The sequence below is a fragment of the Pan paniscus genome, chromosome 6 (genome assembly GCF_029289425.2).
Source record: "Pan paniscus chromosome 6, NHGRI_mPanPan1-v2.0_pri, whole genome shotgun sequence".
NCBI lineage: Eukaryota > Metazoa > Chordata > Mammalia > Primates > Hominidae > Pan > Pan paniscus.
The window spans coordinates 31143905-31167988 of NC_073255.2; the positions used below are offsets into that span (position 1 = coordinate 31143905).

General features: G+C 42.9%; 1 protein-coding gene across 3 annotated transcripts in view; it reads left to right on the forward strand.

The window, feature by feature from the left end:
- Positions 1 to 24084, forward strand: part of SNX10 (sorting nexin 10) — an 82098-nt gene that overhangs the window by 24470 nt on the left and 33544 nt on the right. The gene's annotated exons all lie outside the window — the stretch shown is intronic.

Genomic DNA, 24084 nt, shown 5'->3' on the forward strand with positions numbered 1-24084 from the left:
TAAATTGCCTTAGAATCACATGATTTCAGACCTGACAGCAACCCAGGATTTTCCAGAAACCCAAGGTTATGGATGGGAACAATGAATCATTGGTGTGATTACATTATCCTTTAACCGTAATGGGTTTGCCTTGCATTAAGTGACCAGAGGGAAAGAAAGCACCTGTTCCTTAACTCTTGTGGCATTTCCACACTCATCTTCACTGAGCTTGTGCTAGTGGGGAAAACAAATGACAAACTGTAGTTCTGGTTTTTGGTTTTAAGCCTAATAATAATAATTAATGGCAGCAATTACTATGTGCTTGTTATGAGCCAGGCTCTAGGCCAGGTGTTTTATACATATTAACTTCTTTGTACCTTGTAATAATTATATAGAATTAGGTTCTGTTGTTGATCACTGTTTTATAGATGAGGATACTGAGGCGCACAGAGGGTAAGCAGGTGGACCGGGGTCACTTAGCAGGATTTGAGCCCAGGGAGGATGAACACTGGGCAGCCCATGCTTCATCAGTGCAGTGCCCTAAGCTGCTGAGTATTTCTGGGCACTTTTTTTCTCCATTTATTCATGCTGTCTGTGCAAATGTGTATGGAAAACCCATTACATACCTGATACTACTAAGATCGAGGCTGGAGATGCTAAATAAACAAGAATAGTGAGGAGCCATGCCATTTGTAATTTACGGTTTGGTGGGGCACAGACATTAATTCAGCATTTACCCAAATAAGGGTAATGATATTTTTATTCTCAGAACAATCTTTTATTCTTATGATAAGAGTTACAGAGGAAGATGATGGTACAAGGGAAGCTACCTAGGGAGAGCTGACCTTGTCGGAGGGAGTGAGAGCAAGCGCCCTGGGTAGTGAGATTGTAACCAAGATTTGAAAAGTGAGTAGGGTTAACTAGTGACAGATGGATTTGAATTCCAGCATTGCCCTTGAGCACGTTGGTCACTTTGTGGTGATGACCTTGAACAAGTTACTTTACCTCTCTAAGCCTTAGTATCTTCATCTGTAAAATGGGTGATTGTGAGAATTAACAACATAAAACATACTCAGCACAAGGCCGATACGTAGTCATCAGTAGTGGCAGTTTTTATTACTGTTGGCGTTTTCTGTTCATTTTACTGGGAACTTAGAAGAGACACTTATTTAAGTCTCTTACTCTGTAGCAAGGGCCACCAAATACCTGGGAATAATTAACTTGGAAAAATGGAAGCCTGAATGAATATTGAATATTTAATGGTGATCTTCTTTGATCTTCTTTTTTTTTTTTTTTTTTTTTTTTGAGACAGAGTCTCACTCTGTTGCCCAGGCTGGAGTGCAGTGGCACGATCTCGGCTCACTGGAACCTCTGCCTCTCGGGTTCAAGCGATTCTCCTGCCTCAGCCTCCTGCATAGCTGAGATTAAAGGCACATACTACCATGCCCAGCTAATTTTTGTATTTTTAGTAGAGATGGGGTTTCACCATATTGGCCAGGCTGGTCTTGAACTCCTGACTTCATAATCTGCCTGCCTCGGCCTCTCAAAGTGCTGGGATTACAGACGTGAGCCACCACGCCAGGCTTTCATGGTGATCTTCTAATAGGCCAAATGTCCTCGGCATCTAGGATATGGGAAAGGCCTTTATGGGACTGTTGGTTTGCAGACACATTCAGAATGGAGCTTACTTGAAAGAAATTGGAGTATGCCCAGAATATACTAGAATTTTAAGACGCAAATGTTAGATCACATCGCCTACATTTCTGATGGTAGTCAATCTTGAATAGCCAGGCTAACACATATTTCCTGTACCAATAGCCGTACACTATTTGCCCAGTGATTTTTTTTTTCCACAGTGTTTGCCGGTATATGTGGTTATTTCTTATAGCTAAGTGTGCAGGGATCCTTGTGCATCCTTTGAGAAAGGCGAGTCTTGCTTTTGTCTCTCTGGTCTGTGAAGATGTACATGTATATGCAGATATCCAATCCAGCTTTTTTATTGGAATAATATCGTTTTTTACACCTTCCATTGTTCTTATATTTTGAAGAAAAAAGTACCAATAATTCAGCCAGCGGTCATACTTATTTATTATTGTTATTATTATTATTTGAGACAGGGTTTCACTCTGTTGCCCAGGTTGGAGTGCAATGGCGAGATCATGGCTCACTGCAATCTCTGCCTCCTGGGCTCAAGCAGTCTTCCCATCTTAGCCTCCGGGGTAGCTGGGATTATAGGTGCCTGCCAAAAAAATGCTTGGCTAATTTTTGTGTTATTGTAGACATGGGGTTTTGCCATGTTGCCCAGGCTGCTTTCGAACTTCAGACTCAAGTGATCTGTTTGCCTTGGCCTCCCAAATTGCTGGGATTACAGGCATGAGCCACTACACCCAGCCCATACTTAATTTTTCTTGTATACTTCCTAAGTGCTTTAAGTACATTATCTGATTTAATCCTTCTAGTAGCTGTATGAAAGAGGCACTGTTTCTCCACATGAGATCCCTTTTTCTCCAAGAGAATATTGAGGCTTTCTCGGAGAGGTTAAGTAACTTGTTCAAGGTCACACAGCCATGAGTGGCATAGTTGGGGATTTGAACCCAGATATGAATGACTCCAAACCTGAACTCTAAACTTTGATGCTGCCTTTCAAGCTAGTTATTGAAGATGATCAAACCCATGTGTCAGTGGAGGAAGGGAGGTCTGTGTCAAGAGATTTATTATACTTCTGTGGTCATAAGAGTGGCTTGTGAACAATGTCGTGTCTGAAAAGCATTGGGAAGCTTGTTGAATTTAGATTTATTCACTGAATCAGTAGACATAGATATTGTAGCAGTATCTTTCTAGGCTATTATCTCCTCCTTGAGGAACTCTGGTATATAACAACTGAAAATTAAATATACTTATGAAATGTTAGGAGTTTATGTTTAAAATAGCATTTTTACTTCTTGCTCATTCTTGCCATTTCTGTTCTTCAGTTTCTATGTTAACTGCTTTGCCATTTTCAGGTCAACTACTGTTTGTTGCCTTAAATCTATCTGGGAGCTGCTTCAAATCCATTTGGAAGCAAGGGGAGGATACATTATAAATAAATGATATGTTCAGAGATGGGCAGAGTTGGAAAGACATTTCAGTGAGACCGAAGGCCAGTAAAGCTTTTGTCTATCAGCATCTGATACCACTACAAACATGTTGGTCTGGGCTTAGCTTGCTTCTAGACCATCTGGATTTATCTTCAGCTGAGCTAGACCCAGGAAAAAAGAAAAAAAAAACCCATTTGGATTTGCTCTGCAGTTCTTATTTTGTTTTTCTTCTAACGCAAACCCTGCTTCAAAAATTAAGTGTTGATTTTGACTGATGATAATAAAACAAAAATATAACCTGATGTGCTAGCTAAGGCAGGGGGAAATGACAAAAGCCTCAGAGAGCAGGAGCCAAGTGTTCACTTCTCCAGGACGTTTCCTTCCCTAGTACTGGTTTTTCCTAATTCAGCAAAAGAGGAAGAAAGAAGTGTGGGGCTCTTCTTTATTTTATATATCTATATGTATATATATGTTACTTGTATTTATATATTTGTTTATATTTTTAATTAATTAATTACTTTATTTTGAGACAGAGTCTCACTCTGTTGCCCAGGCCAGAGTGCAGTGGTGCAATCTCGGCTCACTGCAACCTCCACCTCCCGGGTTCAAGCGATTCTTCTGCCTCAGACTCTCGAGTAGCTGGGATTACAGGTGCCCACCAGCACAACCGGCTAGTTTTCATATTTTTAGTAGAGACACGGTTTCACCTTGTTGGCCAGGCTGGTCCCCAACTCTTGACCTCAAGTGATCTGCCTGCCTCGCCCTCCCAAAGTATTGAGATTACAGGTGTGAGCCCCTGCTCCTGGCCTATATTTTTAAATCACAAAAATAATATATAAAAAAAGGTTGTTAATCCTGGAATGTACAAAGTAAAAAAAATGAAAGCCCCCTCACCCATCCCACTTCTGTTTACCTTGGCATATATTTTCTGGAATCTTCTTTTTTTAATTTATTTTATTTTATTTTTATTTTTTGAGATGGAGTCTCACTCTGTTGCCCGGGCTGGAGTGCAGTGGTGCGATCTCGGCTCACTGCAATCTCTGCTTCCCAGGTCCAAGTGATTTCTCCTGCCTCAGCCTCCCGAGTAGCTGGGACTACAGGCGCCCGCCACCACGCCCAGCTAATTTTTGTATTTTTACTAGAGACGGGGGTTTCACCATATTGGCCAGGCTGGTCTTGAACTCCTGACCTTTTGATCCGCCTGCTTCGGCCTCCCGAAGTGCTGGGATTACAGGTGTGAGCCACCGCACCCAGCCTGGAATCATCTTCTATGCATACAAGCATGTATACACATATGTACACACTTAATGGAATCATGCTGCATATTGTTCAGCCATTTGCTGTTTCCTGTTTGTGCAGCATGGACATCTGTCTATCCCAGGATTTACAGATTCACCTCTTTCCTTTGAATTACAAGGTATTCCATGACTACATCCTGCTTTATTTAATCGTTTCCTTACCAAGGGGCATTTGGGTTATCTTAACTCTTCCAGTTATAAACATGGCTCAGTGAGCAGCTGACACATGTGGCTTTACCTCTGGGTGCTGATCTTTCTGAAGGATACCTGCCTAGAGGTAGGGATGCTGAGCCAAAGGTTATGTGAACTCTGGACTTGTCAGTAGCCCTGCGTTCGGATCAGGCTGAAAGTGTGAACATTGGCCTGTTTCAGATGGAGCCATTTCTTCTTGTGGCCATTTTCTGTTTCCATAAGGCAGGCCGAGTAGCATGGAGTTCACAGCCCGGTGTGTAGGCAGAGTTATTTGATGGGGATGACAATTTCTGCCTATTTCATCCTTTTGAAATTTATGAAGGTAAAAGCTTTTTCCTCTTGAATCTTGCTTCATTCCAGATGTACTCACAGAGAACTCTAATATGTTAAGTCTGCTCCTGGAATAAAGCCAGTCTTGGTTTTCTTTCCCACTCCCCAAGTGCATTTGTTTTCCTTCTGGATATTTTGTTCATCTTTGGACTTTGATTTACTGACAGGATCACAAGATTAGCTTTCTTTGAAGAAGACTCCTGCTGGCTTTGTTTAATTTGGTCAGTGTTGAGCCCTTCCCACTGAGCTCTTTCCTGGCCTGCCTGCCTTGGCCACGTGTTCCTTTCCAGGTCAGGTGCACTGCAGACTCTGGATGTAATGGCTTGAGCACTGACAGCTTCCCAAGGTTTTGTTCAGGCAGGAAATGAATCACATACCAGGAGGGAGTGAGTGAACCCTGCTGACTGCTGGACACCCTCCTTACTTCATTATCTTCTCCATCAGGGGCTGAGCAAATCATTAAATTTTTTCACTTTACCAGTTTTTTTTTTTCCTTAAGAGATGGGGTCTTGCTGTGTTGCCCAGGCTGGCCTCGAACTCCTGGCCTCAAGATATCCTCTTGAGTCTCACATCCTGAGTAGCTGGAACTACACACACATGCCACTGTGCCTGGCTCCCAAATGGTTTTAATATTGGGCTATGATACATATTAGGCCACAGCTTACCTTTGTCAGCTGCATTGCTCATGCCACTCTCCCATGCCTTTATTCCCCAAGTCCTTACTACCCTCCTTCCCATGATGGCAGACATCACTAATTGATCCTGTTCTTTTGAACATGATCCAGTGAGCCAGACAAGCCCTTGGGATCTTTCTTGATACCCCAGGCAGCCCGTCCTACCAGATTGGAGTTGGTACAACTAAGGGCCCAGGAAAACCGTTTCAGGATTCATACTTGAGAGGGGTTTTGGGGAATGCTGAGTGGTACCCAGATTTGTGGAATTCTTGGATTACTAAAATGTAAAAAAGAACATTGGGAGTCTTGCACAGGATTGCTAACTTTTTGCTCTTTATATGAAAGGCATTAACACCTCCCCAAACCTATCAGATCTACTCTCTGACATTTTATAAAAGAAAGAATATTTTGTCACCCTCCCAAAATAAGAAAGACATAATCTCAAAATAAAGGGGAGTCCTTTAAATTGAGAGATTCTAGCTACATAAAAAGTCCAGTGCATTGTCTTTCTTTTCCCCAATTTGTTATTAAAAACTTGGTCATAGACCTAAGTACTGTTTAGGAACCTGTGTCGTAAGTTTCAGACTGCCAGAGATTTTTTTCTTTATATTTTTACAAAGCCAAAATTTAATTCCTTGAATCCAGGTGATACTGCTTATTGGTGTTGATGTTGTGTACTCAGATGAACATTTTATTTTATTATTTCCACTTAATAGTACAAAATGGTCATTTTGCAGAATAAACAAAAAAGGTTTTGTATTCTTGGAGGTTGGAATAAAGATCTGTTCTCTTAGTGGCTCTCTTGTCCAGTGTTGGCGCATTCATTCTGCAGTTATTTATTGCCCACCTGCGATTATGTGCCGAGCACTGGGGCACTGCAGTGAAAAGCAAATGTCTCTACCCTCTTGGAGCTCACAATACAGGAAAAATAATTAAAAACAAATAAATAGTATAGATTCAGGTTGTGTTAAGTGCTGCTAAGAAGATAAAATAGTGGACCGGGTACGGTGGCTTATGACTGTAATCTCAGCACTTTGGGAGTTCGAGGCAGAAGGATCACTTGGGCCCAGGAGTTCAAGACTAGCCTGGGCAACATAGTGAGATATTGTATCTACAAAAAAATAACAAAAATTAGCCAAGTGTGGTGGTGTGAGCCTGTAGTGCCAGCTACTTGGGAGGCTGAGGTGGGAGGATCACTTGAGCCTGGGAGGTGGAGGTTGCAGTGAGCCAGGATCACGCCACTGCACTCCAGCCTGGGTGACAGAGTGAGATCCTGTCTCAAAACCAAACAAAACAAAACAAAAATAAATAAAATAGTGTAAAACTTAGGGGAAAAACTTAGGGGAAAAACGAGTTATGGTATTGCAGCAAAGATGACTTTGGAAACATGAGCTGAGGACACAGCTAAAAAACAGTCTAGGGAAAAAGCATTCCAAGAAGAGGGCATAGTAGATGCGAAGGCCCTGGGATGAGATGCACTTGGCGTGTGGGACAGCTTTTTGCTCTTTATATAAAAAGGGACAGAGAGAAGACGAGGCAGCGGAACACAGAGGAGAGGAAGAGTGGAAGGAGGCGCCCAGGAGGCGGCAGGGGTGGTTGGGGAAGAGGGGCCTTGTTAGTCATGGCAAGGTATTTACCGTTTATTTCTTTTGCAGTGGGAAGCCATTGGAGGGCTTTACGTAGAAAAGGGGTTTGATCTGAATTTTACCTTGAGAAGATCACTCTGAGTGCATGGAGAATGGATCGTGTGGGGCAAGACTGCAGAGTCATTAGGAGACTATCTTAGCAGTCTGGCTGATGCATGGTGGTAACCAGGAGTAGGGTTTCCGCAATAAAGTTGGTGATGAGATTTAGGATACATTTGGAAGTAGTGCCAACAGGACATGTATCTCCAGATAGCACCTGCCATGGTGCCTGAAGCAAATGAGTGCTCCATAAATAAGGGCTGAATGAGGGAATCCAGTTGGTTTAGAATGCAACAGAGGACTGCCATGTTCATGAAAGGAATTTGTAAAATTTCCTCCTAATAGTAATTATATTTTTGTCACACCCTCACTTAGGTTGAAATTTCTCTTGAAGTTTATATACTGCTCCTATAGGTACCTCACAAATACACTTTCTTTAAAATGATCCTGAAGCAACCTGAATGCTCAACAATACAGGTAACATCCACTCAGTTGAATAAGATAACCCCTTATCCAGAAACATGGATATTTTTGTTGTAATGAGATTGAAGAAGAGAAAATGTAGGCTTGTGAAAACACTTATGATTATATCAATAAAAAAATGTGTGTGAGAAAAAAACTGTAAGGAAGTAAAATTGTGATAATGATTGTTTATTGTGGTGGTTTATGGTTAAGGTGACCAGGAATAATTTATTATGGAAATAATGACACTTCGTTTGTTTCTGAGGCAGGGTCTTGCACTGTCACCCAGGCTAGAATGCAGTGGTGTGATCATGGCTCACTGTAGCCTCAATCATTCTGTCTCACGTGATCTTCCCACCTCAGCCTCCCAAGTAACTGGGACTACAGGTGCACATACCACACCTGGATAATTTTTTAATTGTTTTTGTAGAGATGAGGCCTCACTGTGGTGCCCAGGCTGGTCTTGAACTCCTGGCCTCAAGTGATCCTCCTGTCTCGGCCTCCCAACATCCTGGGATTACAGGTGTGAGCCACCGTGCCTGGCCTCAATCATAGCACTTCCAAGCACCGTTCAAATGACTGAGTGGGGAATGAAGGTGCTATGAATAATTATACATACTGTGATGACAAGAGAAAACCAAGACTGTCCTGAACAACCCAGGCCATGTGGTCACCCTAGTTATGGGCAATATTTTACTTCTCTGTTTTTCAAATTTCCTGAATTATATTATTTAAACATTAATTTAAATTTAAGAATACGTAAAAAGAATGATCTTGCTTTAGAATACTTGCTTTCAGAGGTCACAGAACATTTCTTTGGCTCTTTCACCAAGCACTTAAATGTCTCCTGCCTTTTAAAGTGGTAGGGATACCGTGGAGACATTGGTCTCAGAGGATGGGTGGTGTCAGAGGTTGGGGATAATCCAGCTGGGAGGCTTTGAAGCTGTGATCATCCCCCTCTGCTCTCTACCATTCTCATGAAAGAAGGGGCTAGCATAGCACCTACAGACTCCAAGATGACCTTTTTCTGTGACTAATAAGATTAGGATCCTAGTAGGTTCAAAATGTCCTAAGGATTTGCTTAGATCACTTGACAGGCCTGTTCTCCTTTGCCTTTCCCAAAGCAATGTTACAGTTGAAGGTTAGTTTGTGGGATCTGGATTTGAATTTTTTTCTACTGAAGTTTGCTATATATATATATATATATATATTTTTTTTTTTTTTTTTTTTTTGAGATGGAGTCTCACTGTGTTGCCCAGGCCAGAAGTGCAGTGGCACGATCTTGGATCACTGCAACCTCCGCCTCCCAGGTTCAAGCAATTCTCCTGCCTCAGCCTACTGAGTAGCTGGGACTACAGGTGCACACCACCACACCCGCTAATTTTTTATATTTTTGGTAGTGACGGGGTTTCACCATGTTGGCCAGGCTGGTCTCGAACTCCTGACTTCAAGTGATCCACCTGCCTCAGCCTCCCAAAGTGCTGGGATTATAGGTGTGAGCCACTGCACCCAGCCATCAAATATAAATTTGTTTGACGGATTTGTGTGTAGCTTCATGGTAATGGGGCATACAAGTGATAGTTTTATTGGCTCACATTTGAAGTATACGAAACAAAATTAGAGATTTTTTTTTTTTTTGAGATGGAGTCTCACTCTGTTGCCCAGGCTGGAGTGCAGTGGTGTGATCTCAGCTCACTGCAACCTCTACCTCCTGGGTTCCAGCGATTCTCCTGCCTCAGCCTCCCGAGTAGCTGGTACTACAGGTGTGCACCACCACACCTGGCTAATTTTTGTATTTTTAGTAGAGACAGGGTTTGCCATGTTGGCCAAGCTGGTCTCGAACTCCTGACCTCAGGTGATCTACCAGCCCTGGTGCCCCAAAGTGATGAGATTGCAGGCATGAGCCACTGTGCCTGGCCAAAATTAGAGATTTTAAAAATACGTTATGAATAGTCTTTTACAACTAAAACTGTATTAAAAGTAAATACCAAGGGGTCAGGGTGCCGATATTTATCTCCATGGACTGTTGGGGAGGTTATGCCATTTCGTTAACGATAAAACATCGAACAAATTATTTCTTCCCTTGCTTTTTTAGTTTTTCTACCTACAAAAAGGAGAGAACTAAATACCTTGGCTAAGAAAACAGTGAACACTTCCTTGTAACTGTTCACTACCTTGTGAAAGATACAGGCACTTTAAATCTCAAATAAGACAATCATGTGGTCCTGGACTAGGTGCACAAAGCCTCATGTCTGAGTCTATCGTTTCTCTAGAGCCTCATTTTCCTCTAACCTCCCCATCCGAGTCCAGTGAATCACTTCCTGATCCCACACATGGCTTGCACCTTCTTGCCTCCCTACATGGATCATATTGTACTCTGCACCTGGAACCCATGCCTCCCATATTACCTCCTTCATTAATGCAATGAAAGGTTTTAGTGATGGCCAACTGGGACACCAGAGCAAGGCTGCCTGGGTTCAAGTCCCAATTCTGTCGCTTAAAGCTATATGACCTTTGACACATTACCTGTTAACTTTTCCATTTCTCTGTTTGCTTCACTGTGAAATGGGAATAATATTAGTACCTATCATTTTTGTTTTTGTTTTTTAAATATAATTTTATTTTTGCATATTTTTTGAAAGAGATGGGGTCTTGCTGTGTTACCCAGGCTGGTCTTGAACTCTTCGGTTTAAGTGATCCTCCTGCCTCAGCCTCCCAAAGTTCTGGGATTACAGGTGTGAGCCACTGCGCCCAGATGAACTGACCATTTTTATGAGGATATATGTAAAATGCTTAGAACAGCGATTATCCTTTAGAAGCACTGTCTCTGTGTTAATTATCTTTTTTTTTTTTTTTTTTTTTTTTGAGACGGAGTCTCACTCTGTCACCCAGGCTGGAGTGCAAAGGTGTGATCGCAGCTCACTGCAACCTCTGCCTCCTGGGTTCAAGCGGTTCTTGTGCCTCAGCCTCCAGAGTAGCTGGGATTACAGGTGTGCGCCACCATCCCTGGCTAATTTTTGTATTTTTAGTAGAGATGGGGTTTTGCCATGTTGGCTAGGCTTGTCTCAAACTCCTTACCTCAGATGATCCACCTGCCTTAGCTTCCCAAAGTGCTGGGATTACAGGCGTGAACCACTGCGCCCAGGTCTTGTTAATTATCTTTTGAAGTGCAGCCCTTCCAGTAAGCATATATCCACTAGCCAACACAGGATTTGTGGCCTACTGACCTAGGTTTGAGTCTGAACCCTGCTACTTTGTGTTAGATGACGTGGGACAGTTATTCAACTTCTTTGAACGTTAGTGTCTTCATCTGGAGTGCAATATATCACCTGCTTGCTGGGCATGTCATTTGTGATGCTGTGTGAAGTGCACTGTTTATGAAGTGCCTGGTTTAGCACTTGACAACTGGTAGATGCTCAGCAAATGTTAGTTTCTTTGGTTTGCATTTGCCTCCCTTTGTAACACGGTGTTTGTTGCCTGATGCTTGTACCTGCTTGGTTGCATCTCCTCCATTAGGTTGAATATGTTTTAATTTTCTTTGTCTCTGCACATAAAAATTTTTTTGGTTTATTCATTGATTTCATCACTCATTTGTTCATTGTATTCATTCATGCATTCTTTTTTGTTTTTTTTTATTTTGAGACAGAATCTCACTCTATGCCCCAGGCTGGAGTACAGTGGTACGATCTCGGCTCACTGCAAGCTCCGCCTCCTGGGTTCACGCCATTCTCCTGCCTCAGCCTCCTGAGTAGCTGGGACTACAGGCACCTGCCACCACACCCAGCTATTTTTTTGTATTTTTAGTAGAGACAGGGTTTCACTGTGTTAGCCAGGATGGTTTAGATCTCCTGACTTCATGATCCACCCACCTCAGCCTCCCAAAGTGCTGGGATTACAGGCGTGAGGCACCCGGCCACATTCTTTTTCTTGTTTATTCAAAAATCATTTACTGAGCCACTTGCTAAGTATGTTGGGCCCTACCAATGGAATGTACCCTTCTTCCAGCTAGAGTCAAGAGTAGAACTGATGAGAGCTTGAACTAGGCCAGTGACACTGGAGGCTGAGAGACAGGAATGGACTTAGGAGGTATTTAGAGAGAGGACTGTAAGGGCTGGCTGACCAGTTGGGTTTGGAAAGGAATCAATGACAGTTTCCAGGATTCTTGCTTGAGCCACCGTGTGGATGCTGACATCATTAATTAAAATGGGCAACATAAAAGATAGTAGAATTGTCTAGGGTGTGGATGGGCAGGGAGAAGTTATCATGTGTCCACCAGCCTGGTTTGGACACAGTAAGTTTGAGGTGTGTGCAGAATGTCCGCATGAAGAGACCGCTAGGAGGTGTCTAGTTCACCCTCAAAGGCAGTTCTGATTCTGGACACCTTTGTACATGATATGGGAGTGGAAGTAGCCAAACCAGAGAATGAGTGTAGAGTGGAAGGGAAGAGGGCTGCCAGTGGCCCACTGGGGAAGTGCCCTGATTAAAGTGGAAGGCGACAGGGAGTCTGTAGCTTCTGCTAGGAAGCCACATGTGATGCCTCACCACTGAAACTGCCCATGTGCCCCACCAAGAATATGCCACTGCCTGTGCACTTCAAGGCCAGCCCTTGGGTAGGCAGTACAGAAGTGGGGAGAATGCCTTCTTTCCCATCATGGGCCTCGCTGCAGGCCCCAGGCTGCATGGAATGTCTGTCTCCTTCTCCTGCAACATGTCTCACAGAGAATTCTTCTTGAATGCATGCTATGGTTCCTCTCTCCTTGTAGCTGCCCATCCTCATTTTTCTTCCCTCCACTGGATAAGCATAAGTGAGGAAACACGCCAATACCTCCTTCCCCTTGTACACACCTCCACTGCTGCTTCTATGTCTGGACCACCATCACGTCTGGCCTGCACCATTAGTCATCTCCAAACAGGTCTCCCTGCTTCTGCTTTGGCCCCCTGCAGTCTGTTCTACACCCAGCAGCCAGAGGGATCCTGTTAAAACATAAGTCAGGTTAGGTCATGCACCTGCTGAAAGTGCCCCAGTGGCTTCCAGATTCCTCACTGTGGTCCACAGACCCGGCGTGACCAGGCCCACGTCTCTCTTTCTGAGATCCTCTCCCTCATCCCCCATACTCCAGCACACTGGTTTCCTTCTGTTCTCCAGATATACCAGGCTCTTTTGGCCTTGGCTTTGGCACACACTGCCCACTCTTCCTGCAGTGTTCCTTCCCCAGACTGTTTTGTCCCTGGTTTCCTTTCTTCTGTCAGGTTTCAGCTCAAATGTCACCTCCTCTGAGAAGCCTTCCCTGACCACCCACATATGAAGTAGTCCTCACCAAGTCCTGGTAGTCACTCTCAAAAACATCACCCAGTTTTGTTTTTCTCATTAAGCTTGTTCATTATCTTGTTCATTTATTTGCTTAGATGTTTACTTTGTGTTCTCTCACTATTATGTAAGTGATGAGTCTGCTGGGATCTTCTCTCCTGAACCCTGGATTCCCACTCAACAAGCGTTAGTTTGCTTAGTTTGCATCCTCCTCCCTTTGTAATGTGGTGTTTGTTGCTGATACCTTGTACCTGCTTGAGGAACCTGCTTGAGGAACAAGGCATCAGGCAATAATCACAGCGTTACAAAGGGAGGAGGATGCAAACTAGTAACCTGGTCATGGAGCCAGTCACAGACATGGCAGGATTTTTCTTCAGTGGTGGGCGGCACAGGAGAGAAAATAGGGGAGACAAATGTTAGGTTGATCCAGGTTCAGGGCCCTGAGAGTGTGGCAGTGGGACAGGGAGCTGAGGGTGCAGAGGGAGGGCATGTGACACAGTGGAAGGACGGGAGGTCCACAGGGAGATGGGAAGGGTGGGTCAGGGCTCTAGTGGTTTCATTCAAGTGGAACAGCCGATTGGGTGAGAATGAGGAAGTGCGATCAGGAAGGGCAGGCCCTGGTGGTCAGAGGGAACTTCTAGCCTTACATTTCATGGCCAGGGCTGTGGCCACATGGGGGTTGGTAAGCAGAGGGTTAGGTAACAGGAATGAAGGAGGTAGGCTAAGGCAAGATCCCGGAATGTTAGGGCTTTACTCATGATCAAGGCCCTCCTTGTAGGAGGTCAGGAAAAAGTGGGGAAGTCAGTGTGGAGGGGTCAGCAAAGCCACAGGCATGAGGAGCAGGAAGCTGGAGAGAAGCAGGTCTTGCTAGGAAATGAGGGGGAGGAGGTTGGTCACATTCCTAGGTTCTAGGTACTTCTTGGTAGGTTATTGTCTGGAGATAACAGTGACCAGGACAATTTGGGTTCTCCTGGTCCTGGGATAGAGGGGAGCACATGAGGGTTGAGCAGCCGGTACTTGGGAGAGTTACCAGGGAGGGGCAGGTGGAGAAGCCGGGGTGCAGCTAAGATGAAGCTGCTGAGATGGGTGTGAATTGGGGCATTTGCAGCCCTGGCATGAGTTCCCGAGGCATAGTGGAAGGAAGGGTTAGAAGAGGAGAGGGCGGAGGAAGGACGGAGTCAGATCCAGGTAGAGATGAGAGAACCCCAGAGGATGGATGTTGCTTGGAGGCCCTTCAGCCTGGGCAGACATTGTGGCTCATAGAAGGAGGGTGTTTTGGACATGAGGGTTGTGAATAAAATGGGTGAGGCCAGGCATAGTGGCATGCACCTGTAGTCGCAGCTACTCGGGAGGCTGAGGCAGGAGAATCGCTCGAGCCCTGGAGTTTGAGACCAGGCCGGGCAACATAGCAAGACCTTTCTCAAAAAAACAGAACTAAGCTGAGTGCGGTGGCTCACGCCTATAATCCCGATACTTTGGTAGGTCAAGACAGGAGGATCACTTGAGCCCTGGAATTCAAGACCAGCCTGGACAACATGGCAAAACCTCATCTCTACAAAAAAACTTAAGAATTATCTGGTCATGGTGGCATGCACTTGTAGTCCCAGCTACCTGGAAGGCTGAGGTGGGAGGATTGCTTGAGCCTGGGAGGTTGAGGCTGCAGTGAGCTGTGATCACACCACTGCACTCCAGCCTGGGTGGCAGAGTGAGACCTGTCTCTAATAAAAAAAGAGAACTAAAAAAAAAAAAAAAAAAAATTAGATGTATTAACATAAAGAAATGGGTTAGGCTTCGGGTTTCAGGTAGCATGTTTTTAAAACAGCTTTATTGATACATGATCCACATATAGTACATTCACCCATTTAAAATGTGCATACAGGCCGGGCGTGGTGGCTCACTCCTGTAATCCCAGCTCTTCGCAAGGCCAAGGCAGATACATCACTTAGGCCCAGGAGTTCCAGACCAGTGTGGGCCACATGGTGAAACCCTGTCTCTACAAAAAATATAAAAATTAGCTGGGCATGGTGGCCCATGCCTGTAGCCCCTGCAACTTGAGGGGCTGTGGTAGGTGGATCACTTGGGCCTGGGAGGTCAAGGCTGTTGTGAACTGTGTTCGTGTCACTGCACTCCAGCCTGGGTGACAAAGCTAGACCCTGTCTCAAAAAATAAATAAATAAAATAAAATATAAATAAAATGCATACAGCTCACTGGTGTTTGGTATATTCACAGATACGTGCACTTATCACCAAAGTCGCTTTTAGAGTATTTTCATGACCTCAAAAAGCAGCAACTCTGTACCTTTTGGCTATCTCTCCCCTACCCACCAAGTTCTTCTCCCAGTCCCAGTCCCAGTCCCAGTCCCAGCTGCAAGCACCCAGTAGTCTATGTTCCATCTCTGTAGACGTTTCTATTCTGGACTTTCATGTGAATGGAGTCATATGATATGTAGACTGTTGTGACCGGTTTCTTTCACTTATTGTAATGCTTTCAGGGTTTATCCAAGTTGTAACATGTATCAGAACTTCATTCCTTTATATTGTTGAATAATACTCCATTGAGTAGATATACCACATTTTGTTTGCCTGTTGATAGGCATTTGGATTGTTTCTACTTTTCACTGTTATTAATTATGCTGCTGTGAATAGTCATATACAAGTTTTTGTTTCTCTTGGATATATATACCCCGGAGTAGAATTGCCAAGTCAAATGGTGACTGTATATTTAATTGTTTGAGAAACTGCCAGACTTTTCCCAAGGGGCTGCACAATTTTTTATTTCCACCAGTAGTGTATGAAGGTTCTGATTTCTTTACCTCCTTGGCAGCATTTGTTATTATTTGACTTTTTAATTGTAACCAGACTAATAGGAGTAGAGTGGTATCTTACCATGGTTTAGATTTGCATTTCTCTGGTAACTAATGATATCAAGCATCTTTTCATTTGCTTATTCACCATTTGTATTTCTTCCTTGGAGAAATTGCTCAGGATCCTTTGCTTGTTATTGAGTGGGGTAATTTGTGTTTTTCTTATTAAGTTGTAAGAGTTCTTGATATAGTTTAGACACAGTCCCTTAGATATATGATATGCAAATATTTTCTCATTCTGTGGGTTGTCTCTGATGGTGGCATTTGAAGCACAAAAGTTTTACATTTTTATGAAGTCTAATTTACCAATTTTTTTGTTGTTGTTGCTCATGCTTTTGGTGCCATATCAAAGAATCCTTTGCCAAATCCAAGGCCATAGAGACTAACTGCTGTGTTTTCTTCTATGAGTTTTATAGTTTTTTGCTCTTACAAAATGGTATTTGATCCATTTTCAGTCAATTTTTGTATGTGGTATAAGGTAGGAGCTCAACTTCATTCTTTTGCGTGTGGCTATCTACTTGTCCCAGCACCATTTGTTGAAAGGATGATTCTTTCCCCATTGAGTGGTTTCGGTGCCCTTGTTGGGGAAATCAATTGACTAGACAGAAATAAACCTATGGGTTTATTTCTCAATTCTGTTCCTTTGATCTGTTTGTTTGTACTTGTGCCAATACCACAATGCCTTGAGTGCTGTTGCTTTGTAGTAAGTTGAAATTGGGAAGTGGGAATCCTCCTGCTTTATTCTTCTTTTTCAGGATTGTTTTGGCTATTTGGAGTCTCTTGCAATTCCTGTGAATTTTAAAATCAGCTTGTCAGTTTGTACAAAGAAGACATCTGGGATTCTAATAGTGATCGTGCTTGAATCCATAGATCACTTTGGGCAGTATTGCCATTTTAAGATGTTAAATTGTCTTCCAGTTCATGAACATGGTATGTTTTTCCGTTTATTTTGATCTCTTAATTTTTTCCAACAATGTTTTGTGGTTTTCAGAGTATACATTTTGTACTTCTTTTGTTAAATGTAATCCTAGGTATTTTATTCTTTTTTTTTTTTCTTTGAGACAGAGTCTGGCTCTGTCACCCAGGCTGGAGTGCAGTGGCGTGATCTCCGCTCACTGCAAGCTCCGCCTCCCAGGTTCACACCATTCTCCTGCCTCAGCCTCCGAGTAGCTGGGACTACAGGTGCCCGCCACTGCGCCCGGCTAATTTTTTTTGTATTTTTAGTAGAGATGGGGTTTCACCATGTTAGCCAGGATGGTCTTGATCTCCTGACCTCATGATCCGCCTGTCTCGGCCTCCCAAAGTGCTGGGATTACAGGCGTGAGCCACCGCACCCGACTATTTTATTCTTTTGATGCTATATTTAGGTAGTACTTTGATGGGAAGTTGTGATAGTACTTCTTACTCTTACCAGGTGAAGGGGTAGAGTGAGTAGAATTGAAAAAATGTTTTGTTGGCAGGAGAGAGGGCAGGGCATTTTCTGCTGTTCTTCAGGAGGTTGTGTTCTCAGGTTTTTCACAATCCTTGGGCAAGGCATCAAGGAATACATCAGCCTTCAAAGAATTTCATGCACCCAGCTACCAATGATTTCCCCCTTTTCCCATCATAATCAAAACCCTGTGTGGTGGTAAGGGATGACTGATGAGTGAGTAGCTGAAGATAGCGCCTGGTTAATACAAAGGCAATCTGATTGGACTAATTAACACTAATATTTAAATCACTAATACCACTCCCCCGGCTTCTGAGATTTATCTGCTGTTCCAAAAGATGAAAATTATTAGCACAAACAAATCACTAATTAAAAGAACCTTGGTAGCATAAGCAAAGTGGGAGGTGGGAAAAATGCTTTTGGATTTGGCCTGGGAGGTCAAGGTAGTTTTTTGTTTTTTGTCTTTTTAAACTTGCTGTATCATAGTTATATGTATTTTTGAGGTACATGTGACATTTTGATACATATGTACAATGTATAATGATCAGATCAGGGTAACTGGGATATCCATCACCTCAAGCATTTAAGGACAGTTTTTGAGGAGAGAGAATGTCACAGTACGAGTTAGGAAGCACCTGTGCCAGTGGTCATTTCCTCTCTCTCATATGCAATTTTTCACAGCTTCTTTCCTTTTATTCTGTTTAGTAACTGGGTTGCTTCTTAGTGTGAGTGAGTACAAAGGGAGGTGGAGGTCAGGGCCAACATGCACATGCAGGTATGTTCTCAGTGTCTGCATCTCAGGTAGCACTTTTTCAAAATGACGTTCAAATAATTGTGAGGTTAAAATTCTATAATTTTTTTTGTTTCTTGGATTTTAAACCCTAAATTTGGCCTACTATCAAGTTCATGACCGTAAATGGAACTTGTATGTCATAGAGATTAGCAAGTTAGTGGTTTCTTTGATTTATGTCCTATGAACCAGTATTTTTTTAGATTGCTATAAACTTTAAAAAAAGATGTGCTGTCATATCCTCTTTTTTTCTTTTGTGATGAATGGTGGAAAAACTTAAATGCAATTTTATTTGTGTTTCTAACTTTAACTGAATATCAGAGTTCTGCTGTTTTTCCATCTTGGTTTGCCTTTTCTAGTTCTAATCTGGGACTGAGGGAGACAATTTGGGCCTGGTTTGCAGATGGTTCTGCTTGCTCTGCAGGCCCTCCCCAAAAGTGTACGGCTGCCTGCCTTCAGCCCAGCTTTCATGTTTTGGTGCAGCTCTAATTTCTTTTTCTTTTTGTTTGAGTTCCTTTGATTGCCCAAACTGGGGTCACCTTCAAGCCACCTTGAGTAAAGGGATGCTTATGTTAAGGACACTGTGCACAGGGAACCTCAGAGATGCTGGACACTGAAGCCACTGGGAAAGTGGCCCCAGGCAGGCCTGCACACTTCAGCAACCAAAGCTGGCTCCTCTGATTCAGCTTGTCTGGTGGCCAATTTCTGTGGCCTTTAGTGTCTTTTGTCTACATCATGGCTCATATATACTTGTGTTATACGAGTATAACACAAGAACCTCTGGTCCCTCAGAACCCCAGCTGTGATGTCATTATCTCTCCAGTTTCTCTTTCATCACTTTCCAGCCTCCATTCTTAAAGAACCACCAAATGTAGTAATATTTCCTAGGTTCAAGTACCAGGAGGGAGCCATTGCCCAGCCCTTTCTTCTTTTTGTGCCAGGCTGTGCCCTAGGTACCCTCTAGCCTGTGGACTGACTTCTTTCGAGTCAGACATCCATCCCTGATCCTCCCTACTGTGTCTGGGGAGGGTCGTGACAGCCAGCCGCCTGTAGATCTGCCCTAGGAGCAGGACCTTGGTAGGCTCTTCCCCAGCAAATCTGGGAGGGCCCTGGCACCACCACAGATGTGTCCAGTGCAGAGCCAAGGGCATAGGTAGTATCGGGAGCAGATACGGGAAAACTTGGCACAGAACTAAACATTGAATTTAAAATAACCTCGCAGATGGAATATTCTTAAGAGATGAAAGTAAGGAGTCAGTGATTTTTTTATTTAAATAGAAAAATAGCTGAACACTGTGGGAGGAAATGAAACACAGAGTGAAATTAACTTGACTGCTGTTTGTTTTTTGTGGGGAAGGAATAATAAAAGTAACTGAGCACATTAGGTTTTACTTTCTTTTAAAAAACATGTTTTGTTCTTAAACTTTAACAAATGCACTGTAATCTTTTGGGGAAATACAGAAAAAAAGGAAGTAAAAATCAGTCATAATCCTACCACTCAGAAATGACTACTGTTAATTTTTAACTTTATTGTGCATAAGCTCCAGTTCTTATGTAAATATGTAAAAAAAAAAAAAGTGCTTTTAAAAAATCACTTAATAATACTGTTTGAGGCCGGGCATTGTGGCTCATGCCTGTAATCCCAACACTTTGAGAGGCTGAAGTGGGTGGATGACTTGAGGTCAGGAGTTCAAGACCAGCCTGGCCAACATGGTGAAACCCCATCTCTACTAAAAATACAAAAAAATTAGCCGGGCTTGGTGTGCACACCTGTAGTCCCACCTACTGGGGAGGCTGAGGCACGAAAATCCCTTGAACCCAGGAGGCGGAGGTTGCAGTGAGCTGAGATCGTGCCACCGCACTCCAGCCTGGGTGACAGAGCGAGACTGTCTCAAAAAATAACAACAAAAAATCAACAATACTGTTTGAACAGCCCCGATCATTTAATATTCTTTTATAACAATTTATAATGGCTATGAGGTAGTCTGTCATGCAGATGGAACATAATTCATTTTTTTTCTACTCCGCTTACGGACGTTTAGGTTTCCATTTTCTTTGATTGTTTCTTAAAAACACTGCATTTTGAACATTCTTTCCTGTACAAATATTTTGCACATGTAGCACTGATATTTTTTTAGATTGAGTTCCCAGAGGTCAAATTATCGAGTTAAAGAATATAAACAATTTATATTGTTGCTTTTGAAATATATGGCCAAATTATCTTTCAGAAATATTGAAATAGCTCACATTCCTACCAACAGTATTTAGTTCCCATTTCTCATGATCCTTGCCAGCAGTGGATATTATTACAGAAATTTCTAATTTTAAAGAAAAAAATATGGTACTTGTTTTTATTTACACTTCTGTTAATAGCAAGATTAAACATTTAAGTAGATTATTGACCTTCTTTCAAAAACTTTATTTTTAATTGTGGTAAGAAACACATGAAATTTGCAATCTTACCCATTTTTATTATTTTTTTTCACATGGTCTACACCGTACTAGTGTATAGACCTTACCACTTTTTAAATGTATACTTCAGTAGCGTTAAGTGTATTCACGTTGTTGTACAATAGATCTCTAGATCTTTTTCATTCACAAAACTGAAACTCTGTATCAGTAAACAAGAATGTTCCATTTCCCCCTTAAATGCTCCATTTACCCTTTCCTCTAGCCCTTGACAACCACCATTCTACTTTGTCTTTATCAATTTAATTTCCTTGAAAACCTCATGTAAGTGGAATAATAAAGGATTTGTCTTTTTATGATTGGATTATTTCATTTAGCATAATGTCCTTAAGGTTCATCCTCCTTTGTAGCATGTGGCAGAATTTCCTTCCTTTTTAAGGTTGAATGGTACCCATTGTATGGAGAGACCACATTTTGCTCATCCATTACATTTCATTGATGGACACTTAGGTTACTTCCACCTCTTGGCTATTGTGAATAATACTGCCGTGGATGTGGACCCACAAATAGCTCTTTGAGAGCCTGCTTTCAGCTCTTTTGGATGGATATCTGGAAGTGGAATTCCTGGATCATGTGGTAGTTTTCTGTAATTTTTTGAGGAACTGCTATACTGTTTTCAATAGCAGCTGCACCATTTTACATTGCTGCCAACAGAAGGGTTCCGACTTCTCCATATCCTCCTCAATGCTTTTTTGTTTTTTTGTTTCTTGGATCTATCCTAATGGGTGTGAGTTGATTTCTCATTGTGGATTAGTGATGTTGAGCATGTTTTCATATGTTTATTGGCCCTTTGCACGTCATCTTTGGAGAAATGTCTATCAATTCCTTTGTCCTTTTTTTTTTTTTTTTTTTTGTGAGACAGAGTCTCACTCTGTCACCCAGGCTGGAGTGCAGTGGCATGGTCTTGGCTCACTGCAGCCTCTGCCTCCCTGGCTCAAGCAGCCCTACAACACCAGCCTCCCGAGTGGCCTGGATTTCAGACACGTGCCACCATGTCTGGCTAATTTTTGTGTATTTTGTAGAGGTGGGGTAGTAACTTCCCAATGAGTTCACCTTGCCCGCTGCCTAGACAGAGCCAATTTATAAAGACGGGAATTGCAACGGCGAGAGAGTAATTTACGCAGACCCCGCTGTGTGAGAGACCAGCGTTGCTGTTGTTGTTTTGAGACTGCATCTCGCTCTGTTGCCCAGGCCTGGAGTGCAGTGGCGTGATCTTGGTTCACGCCATTCTCCTACCTCAGCCTCCCAAGTAGCTGGGACTACAGGCGCCCGCCACCACACCTGGCTAATATTTTGTATTTTTAGTAGAGACGGGGTTTCACCGTGTTGTTAGCCAGGATGGTCTCGATCTCCTGACCTCGTGATCCGCCCACCTCGGCCTCCCAAAGTGCTGGGATTACAGGTGTGAGCCACTGGGCCCGGCCGGATTAGAGTTTTTAAAGACAATTTGGCAGGTAGGAGCTTAGGAAGTAGGGAGTGCTGATTGGTCAGGTTGGAGATGGAATCATAGGGGGGTCAAAATGAGGTTTTCTTCCTGTCCTCTGTGCTTGGGTGGGATGGCAGAACTGGTTGAGCCAGATTACCACTCTGGGTGATATCAGCTGATCCTTCCAGTGCAGTTGCAGGGTCTGCAAAATATCTAAAGCATGGATCTTAGGTTTTACAATAACGATGTTATCCCCAGGAGCAATTTAGGAAGGTTGAGACCCTTGGAGCCAGAGACTACATGGCCCCTAAATTGTAATTTCTAATCTTGTAGCTAATTTGTTAGTTCTGCAAAGGCAGACTGGACCCCAGGCAAGAAAGGGGTCTTTTCGGGAAAGGGCTGTTACCAGTTTTGTTTCAGAGTCAAACCATGAACTGAATTCCTTCCCGAAGTTAGTTCAGCTTATGCCCAGGAATGAATAAGGACATCTTAAGGGTTAGAAGCAAGATGGAGTCGGTTAGGTCTGATTTCTTTCACTGCCATAATTTCCTCAGTTATAATTTTGCAAAGGCGGTTTCAGGATTTCGCCATGCTGCCCAGACTGGTCTCAAACTTTGAGGTCAAGTGATCCTCCCACCTCAGCATCCCAAAGTGCTGGGATTACAGGCATGTGCCCGGTCTTGCATATTTTTTAAATCGGATTTTTTATTTGTATAAATTTATGGGGTTCAAGTGCAATTTTCTTACATGCCAGGTTGCACAGTGGTGAAGTCAGGCATTTAGGGTTTTTTTCTTTGTTTTTGTTTGTTGTTGTTGAGCTTGATCTTTTTTTTTTTTTTTTTTTTTTGACAGAGTCTCACTCACCCAGGTTGGAGTGCAGTGGCATGATCTCGGCTCACTGTAACCTCTGCCTCCCAAGTTTAAGCGATTCTCCTGCCTCAGCCTCCCGAGTAGCTGGAATTACAGGGTAGCTGGGATTACAGGCGCCTGCCACCATGCCTGGCTAATTTTTCTATTTTTAGTAGAGACAGGGTTTCACCATATTGGCCAGGGTGGGGTCTCGAACTCCTGACCTTGTGATCCACCTGCCTTGGCCTCCCAAAGTGCTGGGATTACAGGCGTGAGTCACCCCACCTCGCCGATCTTTTTTTTTTTTTTTTTAAATAGTTGGTTCTGAGACTTTGATCTTGTCAAAAGAAAAAGTTACAAAAAATTTTGTTTAAAAATTAAATTGGCTTTTATTAGTGATTCATGAATCAGGGAGCACCTGATCTAAAGATTTAGAAAAAGTCTTTGCCGTTTTTATTTTAAATAATGATATAAACCGTACTTGTTATTCCTTATTTCATCATTTGAAAAAATATGTGATCCTTTCTCATTCCTTACATGTATAGTCCACAAACTTTTGGTCAGTAGTTTACTTGTCAGTGAGATCTCCCGTAGGCATATAGACCAAGCCTAGCATTGCAAATGTTTTGGCCTGTTGACCTCAGAAAGGTATTATTAAGGTATAGTATATATAAGTACTGAAGGCACAGTAATGGCTTGCTCTGTAGTAGGGGTCTGCAAACTACTGCCACCATTTTTTGTAGATAAAGTTTAACTGGAACCCAGCCATGTTCATTCAGTTAGGCATCTGTGAGTGCCTTTTCACTATGCACTACAGACTTGAGTAGGAGATGCAGAGACCCTGTGGCCTACAAAACCTCAAATATTTACTATCTGACCCTCTACAGAAAAAGATTGCCAAGTGGTACTTTATAGAATTTTATCTTTGCTTCATAGATATTTTGCATTTTATAGAAAAGGTATTCCAAGGTAGAAAATAGAGGAAGCTTTCTCCTCGAGTTTTCGGTTTGGGCAGATCTGTGTACCATGCTCTCAGGGCAGTGGGGTTGTGAAGAGATACATGAGTCTCTCAGATGAGTCTTCAGGACTGCCATGTTTCCCAGGAAGGGGATAACCCATGTGTCTGCTGCCTGTGTGTATCCAGCTGTAATGTCGCCAGCAGGTTTGAGAAATCATTCCTGTTGTTTGATGTGGTTGTGTGAGTTTATCTTTTTTCATTTGTTTATTTTAGAGACAGAGTCTCGCTCTGTTG